At 33.8% G+C, this 14696-nt stretch overlaps 1 protein-coding gene across 3 annotated transcripts in view; it reads left to right on the top strand.

Moving 5' to 3' along the window:
- The window catches only part of LOC141402607 (uncharacterized), a 152060-nt gene that overhangs the window by 67377 nt on the left and 69987 nt on the right, over positions 1-14696 (top strand). The window lies entirely within an intron of this gene.

Below are 14696 nucleotides of genomic sequence, written 5' to 3'. Positions count from 1 at the left end.
GTACTAAAAATGGTCAAATTTGTGTGGGGGGCCGACTAGGAATCAACGCCCAGACGAAACGGCTGAAGCTAGAATTCCCAAATTTTGGGTGAGGATTAGTCTTGGGGCGAAGGTGCTCGATAAGGCTGGGTTTTTGGAAATTCGTCCTACAAGGGTGCGAAAATCACTAAAATGTACTAAAAATGGTCAAATTTGTGTGGGGGGCCGACTAAGAATCAACGCCCAGACGAAACTGCTTAAGCTAGAATTCCCAAATTTTGGGTGAGGATTAGTCTTGGGGCGAAGGTGCTCGATAAGGCTGGGTTTTTGGAAATTTGTCCTACAAGGGTGTGAAAAGCACTAAAATGTACTAAAAATGGTCAAATTTGTGTGGTGGGCCGACTTAGAATCAACGCCCAGACGAAACGGTTGAAGCTAGAATTCCCAAATTTTGGGTGAGGATTAGTCTTGGGGCGAAGGTGCTCGATAAGGCTGGGTTTTTGGAAATTCGTCCTACAAGGGTGTGAAAAGCACTAAAATGTACTAAAAATTGTCAAATTTGTGTGGGGGGCCGACTAGGAATCAACGCCCAGACGAAACGGCTGAAGCTAGAATTCCCAAATGTTGGGTGAGGATTAGTCTTGGGGCGAAGGTGCTCGATAAAGCTGGGTTTTTGGAAAGTCGTCCTACAAGGGTGCGAAAAGCACTAAAATGTACTAAAAATGGTCAAATTTGTGTGGGGGGCCGACTAAGAATCAACGCCCAGGCGAAACGGCTGAAGCTAGAATTCCCAAATTTTGGGTGAGGATTAGTCTTGGGGCGAAGGTGCTCGATAAGGCTGGGTTTTTGGAAATCCGTCCTACAAGGGTGCGAAAAGCACTAAAATGTACTAAAAATGGTCAAATTTGTTTGGATTTGGGTGAATGGATATAGGTGGAATCCTGTAATTTGGAATCAAGATTACTGTTGGACTGTAGGATTGAGTTAATCTTGGAAATTCGTACCTATGGGTACGGAAAATACTAAATTTGGTACAATGGTACTAAATTTGGTACAATTTAAATTTAGGTAAACGGACAGAGCTGGAATCTTGAAATATTGAATTAAGATTTTTATTGGGCTGTAGGATTGAACAAGTTGTGGAAATTTGTACGAAAGTAATAAATGGTACTCAATTTGGATTTGCGTGCACGGATAGAGCTGGAATCCTGAAATCTGGAATTAAGGTTACTGATGGAGTGAAGGATTGAGGTAGTTTTGGAAATTCGTACTTAGGGGTACGGAAGGTACTAAATGTACTAAATTTGGTACAATTTGGATTTGGGTGAACAGATAGAGCTGGAATCCTGAAATTTATAATTAAAGTTACTTATGGGGTGTAAGATTGAGGTAGTTTTGAAAATTCGTACTTATGGGTACGGAAAGTACTAAATGGTACTAACTTTGGTATACTTTAGATTTGGGTGAACGAATAGAGCTGGAATCCTGAAATTTGGAATTAAGATTACTGTTGGACTGTAGGATTGAGTTAGTTTGGAATTATGATTACTTATGGAGTGTAGGATTGAGGTAGTTTCGGATGTTCGTACTTATGGGTACGGAAAGTACTAAATGGTACTAAGTTTTGTACATTTTGGATTTGGGTAAACAGATAGAGCTGGAATCCTGAAATTTATAATTAAGATTACTTATGGAGTGTAGGATTGAAGTAGTTTTGGAAATTCGTACTTATGGGTATTTAATGTACTAAATGGCACTTAATTTAGTACAATCTATATTTGGGTGAACGGATAGAGCAGGAATCGTGGAATTTCGAGTTAAGGTTATTGTTGGAGTGTAGGGTTAAGGAAGTTTTGGAAATTCGTGCTTATGGGCACGGAATGTACTAAGTGGTACTAAATTGGTACAATTTATATTTGGGTGAACGGAGAGAGCTGGAATCCTGAATTTTAGATTACTGTTGGAGTGTAGGACTGAGATAGTTTTGGAAGTTCGTACTTATGGTTACGAAAAGTACTAAATGGTACTTAATTTCGTACAATTTAGTTTTAGGTGGAAGGATAGGGTAGTATCCTGAAATTCGATATTATGTGTACGTACTTATGTATACGAAAAATACTAAATTGCGGTTGGGATTATGTTTTGGATAAAAGGCAGTAGTTTTTTAACTTATACATATTATAGGTACTGAATTTGGTACCAGTTTGTCGTTGAAGGGATAAAGTGGAATTTCGAATTGTTGTTGAGGGATGGTGTTGGTGTTTAGATAAGATTTTTTTTTTTTTAATGCATACAAATTCTGAAATTAGGCTTAGGGCTGGCTGACTTATTGAGAAATACACAATGGTATTAAATTTGACGTTGGTGTAGCAATGAAGCTGGAATAATATAATTAGTGTGTGAAAAGTACAAAATTGCAATCAATTTGGTATTGGGCACCCCGATTCATATTAGATCAATGATATGGGACGTACTGATTATCGACGAGTCCGAACGGCGTGCCTTACGACACCATTTGTAGAGAAGTTTTACATGACTGAAATACTCAGTAAATGTCGCCAACATTACTGGGGGTATTTTGCAACCGTCGAAAATTTGATGTTGCCTGACCGGGGAATCGATCGGTTTTCTACATTTTGATATCACAAATTCCAAAATTCGGACTGAAATTTAAAATGTAGGTCGCTGTTGAAGTGTAAAGGTCTTTTTTTGAGATTCGAACAAAACATGCTCGAACAGTACTTGAAAGAAATTAAATATCAATTTAAATAGCTATAAGTACATAAAAATGTTCAGTGTTCACCATATTAAATGTTTATTTGAATATTATTTCTTTTCCGCATACGAAGTAGTGGGCATTTTGCTAGTATTAAATGTTTATTTGAATATTATTTCTTTTCCGCATACGAAGTAGCGGGCATTTTGCTAGTTAATTTATATAAAGCATGAAAGAGGTGGAAAGAACCACTCCAAATTCCGAAAAATCAATGTAACCCAACTTGACAGTGAACGTGTCGTGAGCGGTTGGAATTTTAAATACTATAACCCCCATTATTATAAGTCCTCTTTTGTTATAGTTTGGATTTACCGAACAGATTTATAGCGTTCCGGTTAACTTAAAGTTAAAAATGATGATTGAATGTCAAGGAGGAGCTTCAAGTCATTAACTTTCAATGTGAAAATTATATTTTTAATGCCTCCAAATTAGTTTATTTTGCATTTTCAAATCCATCAGATAGTAAAAGAACACATGTAATAATGGCCCTAAGTCTCATAAAAAAGAAATTTCAGAATCTTGACGAAATTCAGGCGTCAACATAATTTAATTATAAATATAAATTATCCTTTTTAGATGAAACTACAAATATCTATATTACTGCTCACTTTAATGGTGAATATCACTCAACCCCAACTAATGGAAACACAAGACCTAACTACTATAATACTATTTCAGTTATCGCCAACAATATTAATTTATTACATGGTTCTATATCAGACTTAATGCCATTACATGACACAACATTAAACAATTTTAATATCTTAAAAATTAAATTAAATAATCTTTCACCTAACTTTAGAATTAAACGAGGATTAATAAATGGATTAGGTAAAGGAATGGAATTTTGTAACAGGATATATGGACAGTGATGATTAACAAGAAATCAGATCATTTATTATTCGAAATTGGTAATATAACATAATATAAATAAAACACTTTCTGATGACATTGCAGGAGTTATATTTACTAGTAAACTAGGTATAATACCAACAGACTTACTCGATGAACAGGCAATTGATGTAATCAATGTCTTTGAACAATATACTAAGACAAAAGTTTCCGTTTCCTTTGAAAAAGACCAAATTATCATCATCCTTTCCATTCCCCAATTTTCCAATATATCCTTTGCACAAATAATTTTTGAGCCACTACCCAATAATATTAATAAATCATTATATTTAAAAGAAAACAAAATTTTAATAGATGAAAATCAAAATTTATATTTTCCAAATATATCAAGTCTATATAGAAATCTAAAACAAATTGTTGACCCTTGTATCTTAAGCATTGTTAAAAATAAGACAGCAAGTTACACACTTAAAGAATATAAAAGCACTGAAGTAAAAGAAATAAAAGAAGGAATAATAATATTTAAAATCATATTTAATAACTTTACAAATAATTATAATTATGTAGGAAGCCATACTAATATAAGCCACAATTAAAAAAAATGAAAATTGTCAATGTCGGTAATTTAACGTTTAAAAATGAAAAATTAATTATAAAAAAAGTAATCTAAGCTTTCCTTTTAAAAGAAATAAAAGAAAACAGAGCAATACCTGAAATTAATTTAGAAGACTTAGGCCATGTTTATATTATAGCCTTTTGCAGGGTTAACCTTCTTATTGAGGATTAATTTGACGTATACGCAAAGGAGTTGACATTTGAAACCCAGTGGGTTTGTTAAATCCGGTTATATATAAACGTACTATAATATAGGATAAATGCTCCTAACGTCGGCACGTCCCAGTAGTCGGCACTTTTTGGATTTGAACTCAAATAACTAAAAATTAACAAAACAAAATACGAAAATAATCTTAAAAATACTTAAACAATATTGTCAGCTAACTTTGTGTAAAATTTTATTAAGCTAGGACCAACTATTATATCAAAATTTAAGTTTTTGTCAGTGAGGGGGTTTCAACACAACCGAAAATGCAAGTTTCTTAAGAAACAAGTAAAAAAGTATCAGTCGGCTTTGCCGACAGAGATATACCCTTAGCCTGAGAGGATTGAAATAATTTTTTCCAAAAAAATCGTATGTATTTAGGAGGGTTTTCATGAATCGAAAAAAATATGGATAGGATTAAAGCTAACAAGTTAAAAAACTTTTTATACCCTCCACCATAAAATACTCTGAGCTAATATGGAATTATTAGTTTCCTTTCTGTTGCGAAAGTACCTATGCACACAGTTTTAGCTGGAGAAGTCACTTGACCACTAGAAACACTAAGTGCCAAATTATAGCCAATTCGTCCGGAACATGTAGCTAAAAACTTCAAAATACCGGAAATCGGACGGTACCGCTATATGGGGGCTACAAGAAAACGTAGACCTATGCCCATAATTTATGGTGGTGAAGTTTTTTGGTCATTGGAAACCCTAAATGTCAAATTATAGCTAATTCGGTCTGAAAATGTAGCTAAAAGCGTCAAAATAGGTGAAATCGGGCGGTACCGCTATATGGTGGCTGTACCAAACCGTGGACCTATGACCATAAGTTATGGTGGAGAAATTTCTTGATGCCAAAGTATTGCTAATTCGACCATATCATGTACCTAAAAACGTCAAAATACCGGAAATCGGGTGGTACCGCTATATGGGGGATATAAGAAAACGTGGACCTATGTCCATAATTTTTGGTGGAGTAGTTTCTTGCTCACTGGGAACCCTAAATGTCAAATTATAGCTAATTCAGTCTGAAAATGTGGCTAAACATGTAAAAATATCTGAAATCGGGCGGTACCGTTATATGGGGGCTATACCAAACCGTGGACCGATATAGCCCATCTTTGATCTAAGTTCCAAAACACATGTGTACGAATTGTCAGCCCTGTAGCTCAACTCATTCGGAAGATAGTGTGATTACAACAGACGGACAGGGCTAAATCGACTTAGAATTTTACGCTGATAAAGAATATATATACTGTATGGGGTCGCAAATGATTATGTCGATAAGTTACAAACGGAATGACAAACTTAATATACCCTCCATATTATGGTGGGGGTATACAAAATTTGAGGGGATATCGATAGATAGGGATTTTTTACCATACTAACCTACAAAAAATATAATATCGCTATCTAAAGGATCCTCGAACAGACCCTTAACCACACAAAAATGTTGAACATTTGTGTGGGTGGTACCCCAAGTATTGGACAGGTAGGGCCCATTTTTGAACATAAACTAAGTTTCGACAACATTTAGGGATCCAAAGTTTGCACCAAATCGGTTGCTACGTCTATGAGATATCGCGCGTACCATTTTAGCGAATATTTTCGAACTTCTGTGGAAGAGGTACCGGAAGGAGTGGACCTATAAGCACCACCTTCAAATTTCATCTAATATTCGAATAAATATTACGATATCCAAAGTGTGAACGAACGCAGTATTCGGTTCGAGCTCTCCAGCCACTACATATGGTGCCATAGGGTTTTTTTTACAACTTTCGGGCTGTTTTCTCAAGACGTATGGACTTGCTCCTAAAAAACTTTTACTGTCGTAATTGAGGCAACGAATGCAGATTGCTTCAACAAAAATCAAAGTGATTCGAAAGCAGGTCTTAAAGTGAATTTATCCAAAATTTTGTGTGGGAGGTACCCGAAGGAGTGGATCGATAGAGTCCATATTGGAACCTGACCTATATCTGGTGGATATATTAGGATGTGTAAAGTATGGACCAAATCGGTCACTCCCATCAAGAGTAATCGTGCGCACAATTTTTCCGAACATTTTCGAACTTTTGTGAGGGAGGTACCTGAAGAAGTGGACCGATAAGGCTTATCTTCGAACTTAAACTAAGTTTGCACAAAATATTACGAAAGCGTAATTTTGGACCTAATCGGCAGATCCGTTCGAGAGTTATCTTGCGCTGCAACTTTCAGACTATTTTCTCAGGAAGTATAGACTTGCCCATGATGAAACATGTACCCTCGTATGGGGGGCTGTGCATACAAGTTGCTACAACAAAAATCAAAGCGATTCGAGAGCAGGTCCTAAACTGAACTTTTCCGAAATTTTGTGTGGCAGGTACCCGAAGAAGTGGACCGATTGAGTCCATATTGGATCCTCATCTAAGTCTGGTAGAAATTTCACGATGTGCTAAGTATGGACCAAATCGGTTACTCCCTTCAAGAGTTATCGTGCGCACAAATTTTCGGAACATTTCAGAACTTTTGTGGGGGAGGTACCGTAAGGAGTGGACCGATATAACCCATCTTCGAACTCAAACTAAGTTTGGACAAAGTATTACGAAAGCCAAATTTTAGATCGAATCGGTTGATCCGTTCGAGAGTTATCGTGCGCTCCAACCAGCCAGAAAGACCGACGGACGGACATTGCTAAATCAACTCCAAATTGTCTGAAATACATTTCGTCCAAACATACTTGGGGTCTAAAACCATTATTTTGATGAGGCACATTTTGCCCGTATGAAAGTGTATATACCCTCGTTAGCATAAATGCTGAGGGTATAAAAATTTTTAGAGATGTTAACTTTATAAGCTCTGTAATTATATTAAAACGAAGAAAGTTTCAACAAAATTTTTGATGTATAGGTAGAGAATAATTACAGGAACACTTAAGAAAATTTTAAAAAATATTCGTAACTGTGCAATTTTTGCTTATGCCGACTTTTGGGACAACAAATTGTTTTTTTTTATCCATTACTTTTAGATAAAAATTATTAAAAATGTTAAACAAATACGTTAAAGACTAAACAATAAAAAATAGTTTCAAAAAGAAATGAGTCTTAAGCGATTTAAAGTCATGATTTGAAGTACATATGTACGTTGTGGTAACAGTACTTCACTAATATTGCAATTTTTGCATATTGAACAGAAATAATTAAAAAAGTTGTTTAGATAATCTAAAACCACACAAAATTACGAATCATAACAACTTAAATTCAATTTGATTGGAGATTTAGACTCGGAAAGACATAAGACTGAAGATAACAAAATCCTTAAAGTGTCGACTATTGGTGCACTTGCCCTATACAATAGATTAAATATGAAGACAATTTTACAAATTTAAATAGAAAACAACAAATAAACCAAATTACTGCAAGTATCACTACAATATCAATAATTATCATTCTATTAATTCTCATACCTATATTTTGTAGAAGAAAGGCAACCATTCTTCATATTTCGCCGGAGCCTCATTCTAATTTAATTTTTTTATTTTATTGTTTCCTGTTTTTCAGACAAAATTATGGAAAAGATAATTTTTCTTAAACACACTTTTTCTAACAAACTATTAAGCGAATTAAAACAATAAAGTTGCAAAGAATCAGAAAACGATTAATAAGCTATTTTGTTTTATTACATTTTTTATTAACGATTAATAAGCTATTTTTTTTTTTTTTTTGGTTATAAAAACAGAATGTAATTATTTGTATCTTTAGTCAGAGAATTGATTCAGAATAAAGTGTAGCAGAAGCTACATAAAAAGAAAACAAAAATAATTTTGTTTTTTTAAGTTCACATACGTGGAAAACATAACTGTTAACAATTATGTGTTCTGTAATCAATAAACCATACTATTTCGGCATTACCCACTCGTTAACCATCTATTCCCCCGGCCTACTGGGTTCTTGTAAAAATTATGAATGACACATTTCCAATGGTGAGACACTTGATTGAATTGCATTTATGGTTATCATCCATCACCGTCTCAGTTTTTAATTTATTTTTAATATGCTGGGTATCGACACACACATTGTTTTGTGGCTATGAATATGTTATGACTATAATCAAACAGGTTTGAGCTATGCTACTAGCAAACGAAATCCAAATAAGTTAACTCATTAATGACGAATTGCATTCACTCGTAAATTGTTCGGACTGTTTAATATGCAGCAGATGTGCATTCGCAATGGTGAACGCTTTAATTTAAATGATCGATAGTTCGTTTTTACACTTCGTTGTGAACTATTTATTCGTTAAAAATTCCGAATTTTAGTAGACAATTTTTTTACGATCTTAAGAATTGTTCAATGTTAATCATATGCATACAGTTAGACTACCAAATGTTTGCAAAACCAAAAATTGTAAAAATGTTCATTTTAATTCGTAATTTATGGCAACAAATTTTATGAAAACTATATGGTTTTTGTGCAAATCTCTTGCTATTAGTCCTCAAAACAAAACATACAAAGTTTATTTACGATTTCGTTATACCTAAATATAGTGGAAAATAACAAATAAATTTTGGAAAAAATTACCAAATCTATGTTTTCTTGAAGAATTACCAAAGTTGTGTCCTTCGTATGATCCACATTGTACATACAGTGACTGTCACTGAAAAAGATGCAACATGAAATAAAAAATGTAATCGTTGATAACTAACGAGTAGAGATTTTTTAACAATTCAAAATATAATTTTGTAGACTGAAAAGTTGTCTTTAAGATGGCATAGAAAAATTATTTAATTTACAGTACCGTTACAGTAAAATTTTACCCGAAAGCAAAAATTGGGCATTTTTAACCCTTTTGGTGCTTTTTTTGTTTTTGATCAGAAAAATATATTTTTCCAATTTTATATACAGTGAATCACAGTCAAAAGTATCCACTTCAGTTTCTTTCATTAAAACTGCGATTGCTAAGAATTGGTTAATGATAGCGATTTCACTCCTTTTTATATTTTTACATTTTAACTTAAATATAATAAAATAAAATTAACGAAATTCAGGTAAATTTAGATAAAAAATAAAAATGGTTAAACAACATTGATTTCTACCTCACAGTGAAAAGTATGCACTCTAAAAGTTTTATGAAACCAAAAGGATTTCTTAGGAGTTTAGCACTTGGTATGACATCCTTTGTTATCCTTTACAGCTTTTTGCCTTTTTGGCAAAGATTTAACTAAATTTTCGGGGCAAGATATCGGAATTTTCCCCATTCTTCTTGCAAGGCATATTTCAGGGTTCATATACTTCAGATGTTACGATTTTTTATATTTGTCTCCAAAATACTCCATATAGGATTCAAAACCGGGGATCGAGGAGGTGTTTGAATTATTTTGGACAGTTACAGAGCATCCATTTTGGAAAAATATGTGATTTGTGCTCGGGCTCATATATTGATAAAATTGGAATGTTGTTTAAAATCCCATTTTTCAGCGCCTAAATTTCAAATTATCCTTTCAGAATGTTTAGGTAATACATCTTATCCTTAATTCCTTCGATAAAGACATAATTTCCTACACCGGAAGCACTCATACAACGCCATACCACAACAGAGTCTCCCAGCAAAATGTTCGATGCCAAAGATGACATTCAATCATGGGTGCAAGTGATCTAGCATGTCATCTTTTTAGCATCTTCATCGATGAATTTTATATGAGCGTGGACCCCAAAAGATGACGTTCTTTTCTGGATCCTAAGCATGTCATTTTAACCAATGCCTTGGCATGTCATTTTCACCAACCCCTTGGCATGAAATTTTCATATTGTTTGGAAAATGGAAATGCTGTATTGAAATATGGTTTTCATGAAAAACAAAACTCTTTATTAATTCAAACGAATTCATGAAATAGCTACAATTAATTTATCAGTTTAGTTTTTCAAAAGTTTACATCCAAAATTGCAATGTAATCACCACCGCTGCAACGCAAAAGATTACTTCCTCCGTTCTCCGCAACTGATATTCTTTCATCTTACAAAAGGTTTTTTCAATTATCTTCCCATCACCAGTTCAGATTTCAACATGGACTCCAAATGCACTCCTTTAAATATTTTTATTTCGTAAATTACTTTTATTTTATAATTTTGTTATTTTATAACAACATTTTGGTAATTTATACTCTTTTGTTTAGTGACGGAAATATGTAGGGATCTACAACCCGGCTTGCTTTAGGGATCTCTAAGAACAAAATGTAACGAACGGGGAGGAGAGACTTTTTATGGAAAATACCATTTATGCTTAATTAATTTATTTTTAATTGTTTCTTTCCAAAAGTAGTTTCTTCTTTATTTTCAGATTCTTGTTCCTTTTCGTTTCGGACTTTTTTCAAATTCCAAGAAGCGAGATTTGATTGATTTAGCTCGATGGTTGGGACTTCATATAATACCAATTGTTTAGAAGTTTTAGTTGTTTGATATGCAGGAAATGTAAGACAACATCACGACGACAGTTCTAACAACTTTGGTCTGTTCCAGAAACTACAAGAATCTACTTATTTTTACTACGATAACAATTTTTCCTTTATGTTATCGGAGAAAATAGTAAAAATTAGTAGATTTTTGCAGTACTGGAACATACCAAAATGAAAATAAACAGGTGTGTAAATAAAAACACAAACATCATCTCTATTGGATCGATGGAATGGGTACAAATGCTGATGAAAAGATCGGATCTTTCACGACTTCCTTTGCATTGGTTCAAATCCTAATGAAAAGATCGGATCTTCCACGACTTCCTTTGAACCAATGCAAAAGATGACATGAAATCACGTCATCGCAAAGAACCCCTTCCGTCAAATTTTGCTGGGCTCCTCTTTGCTTTACTTTTGAAATTGTGTGTTTGGGGTCCATGGCGGTATTTGCCCTATGACATACCTTAATTGGTCCATATGACCAAAACAGGTTAAAGTTGTCTTCATTGCTTTCATTGGCAGCCTGTTTTGGTCATATGGACCAATTAAGGTATGTCATAGGGCAAATACCGCCTTGGACCCCAAACACACAATTTCCTTTGTGCACTTCCCCCACAAGAATTTAAAATGTTTCCCAAAATCATGCGCGCAATAACTCACGAAATCCCAATCGACTTTTTTGAGACACATATTAGGTTCAAATATGGATTATATCGATTCACTCCTTCAGTACTTCCAACACAAAATTTCAATTATTCGATTTGACCGGAACTTTGAATACCCTAAAATTACTTCCAGATGTACATATATCATATATCAAGTACTGGGATCTATTTGGGACAACATCTTCGGATAGATCCCTCACAATAGTTCAACGTAATTTTAGTTTAAGGGCTGTTCGAGGAGCCATTGTACATTTTGACCAATGGTACTCCTTGCGGTCTTGTTTACAGCGATATTCTATTCTTCATGGGTAAGTCCATGGTTTTGTCAGGTATGATCAAAAAGCTCTAAATCTTACGGTGATCAACTAAAACTACGGTTTGACACCATAACTATTAAAAGGAATGCTTCCAAAATTAGGTCCACTTCCAAAATGGACTATATCGGTTACTTCTTTCAGGTATCTTCTATACAAAAGTGCAAAACTTTTGCGCTATTATCGAAGTCAAAATTATGAGCACAACATAAGCATTTATTCGCAACGCCCACAATCGTGAAGCTGTATACCCTAAATGTTTTGATATTTTGGTCGGAAAGTATATACATACGTCCAAAAATGTCAACGAAGTTCTGAAACTCCCTGACAACACAATGTTTAGGAAAAAGATTTTGTCAGAAAATAAAAACAATAGGATTTTGTTTTTTATTTTAGTTTTATTTTTCCAATATTTCGATCCTCTCCGAAGGTAATCATAACGGAAATTGACTTTAAAAGAATAATTAACAATTATTATATAAATATTAAACAAAAATATGTTTAGCAATAATTACATTTTCTTATTCTTTTCTTAACGACTGTCAAATATGCACATCTTATTTTTTGCACGAGTATTTTGCAACTAAAATAAAGTCTTTTTATGTTTCTCTATTACATTTCTGTTTTGGTTATGGGTCCCGTATTCGATCTCTCTACAGACTCACACAGGCTTTGGGTATATCTCCGTTGGCAAACTCGGCTGATACTTTTTTACTTGTTTTCCAAAAACATAAGCGATTGGTTTTTGGGCATAGTCCTTGAAAAATGTTAATGCCATCGAGTAAAAAAATACAATTAAGATAGAAATAAGCGGGAACACAACAACCATTGAGGTATCAGATGGAGTTTTTTCGACTTAACCTATTTTGTTAGGACTCAGCTAAAATGTTGCCGAGCTTTTATAGCGAAATTTTTCTGCGAGTTCGATTTGGAGTCTATGAGTCGTAGTTTGTATCGCACGATTCCTGATAAAAAATGTTTTCTTTTTTTCTTAATGTAATTTTCTGAATTTTTAGTTGGTTTTCATGGACAATATCACTTCTTACAATAATACAAAATAAATGCATATCTGGATATGCACTTTAAAGAAAAAAGGCGTTATGTTCGGGCCGAACTATTTATATCCTCCAAACACTGTCTATATATTCGATATATTCGCGAATGCAATCCTTGTATTCAAACGGAGATCTGTTTGCACCACCTTTTACTTGGAGGTTCTCTCACCAAAAGATTTCACAAATCCATATTTTGGCGAATTATAGAAAATCTTTCGAAATCAATTCTCTGCGGGATTTAGAACACAAAATGCCAAATAAGAGCTAATGAGTTTCTAGGATATACCAAAACGTAAACCTATATGGGTAATATTCATTTGAAAGATTTTTTATTCTGTTGGAGAATTTAGTTAACAACTTTTGTATGGGGACACTATATCGAACGTGGTCTGATATGGTTCATTTTCAATTCTAAACATCCAACTCTGTTCCAAATTTCAATCATGTATCAATATTGCATATACATAAAACCAACTAAAACCCTTCAAAATAGCTACACAACATTTTTAACTTTCATGATTTTTGGTCATGTTGGGCCCCCCGAAATGAAATCCTGCGTACGTCCATGCTTGCTTCTGATAAAAGAATAAAAAAGAAAAGGGCAACCCAGTTCGAAATTTGCTCGGCCATCTTTATTCTGTTATTTTCTATTATGTCAGAAATGAAGCAGGAAAGCAGGCCTTTAAGGCCTGCGTACATAAGCTGCCTTGCCTGCTTACCTTGCTAACTTCTGATAAAAAAGGGCAACCCGGTTGCCTTTATGTACGCAGGCCTTTAGAAACATAGTTTTGTTCCACAACTAAAAGTTTTTACACTTTTTACGACTTTTACACATTTTACCCTCAAAACCGTTCCCGTACAAAAAAAGTTGTAAAATGTTCACTTCTCTTTAAATAAAGATGGCTTTAAAAACTTTTTACTCGACAAATTTGAGCGTGTAAAAAATAGTAACATGGTTGCCGGGGTCTGATTGGCTGGTACGCCGACTTTGACATTTGTTCCAGTTTTTTTTTGACGTACATTGAACCTCGATTATCCGTGAATCGATTATCCGGGAACCTCCATTATCCGTGATAGAAAAGAAATATTGGACCTTTTCCATTTCTTCTATTTTTCGTTATAATCTTCATTACCCGGGAGTAAAAAACATTTTCCAATTATTAAGATTAAGCAAACAAAAGGTAAACAAACGAAAACTGGAAATTCTCCCGTATTACACAATTTGTATATTTATGGTATCACAAAAACCATGGGACAAAGTCAATTCAGATGAATATGATGATGATGATATTTATTTATCCTTCTAAAATTTGGTGATTACCGTAACAAATTTAATAAAAATTGCAGATTTTCATATTGTTTTACAATATTATGTCATTTTTAATTAAAAATATGTTCAAAAACTGCATAAAAGCATTCTCTCCATTATCCGGGAAAATCGATTATCCGTAATGCTTCCGGTCCCGACCATCACGGATAATCGAGGTCCGACTGTATTTTCCATTTTTCTGTTCCCGAACTATTTCAAAAAACTTTTGTGTGGGAACAATTTTTTAGTTCTCACTTTTACGAGTTTTACTATTGAAAAGTAAGGAAACGAAGCTATTGTCTTGACCATGTTTGCTTTTATAAAAACACAAATTTCAACACCCTTTGTTGTCATTCACGCCCAAAGGTTCAATTTAAAAATGCCCAGTTTTTGTTATTTTTATTTTTTTATGCCATCAGTCTACAAAATTTTATTTTGAATTGTTAAAAAATCTCTACTATCTAGTTATCAACGATTACATTTTTGATTTTATGTTG

This window comes from Musca autumnalis, unplaced genomic scaffold, assembly GCF_047663935.1.
Source record: "Musca autumnalis isolate F117 unplaced genomic scaffold, ASM4766393v1 scaffold_4, whole genome shotgun sequence".
NCBI lineage: Eukaryota > Metazoa > Arthropoda > Insecta > Diptera > Muscidae > Musca > Musca autumnalis.
This window is presented reverse-complemented; position numbering and strand designations above follow the sequence as displayed.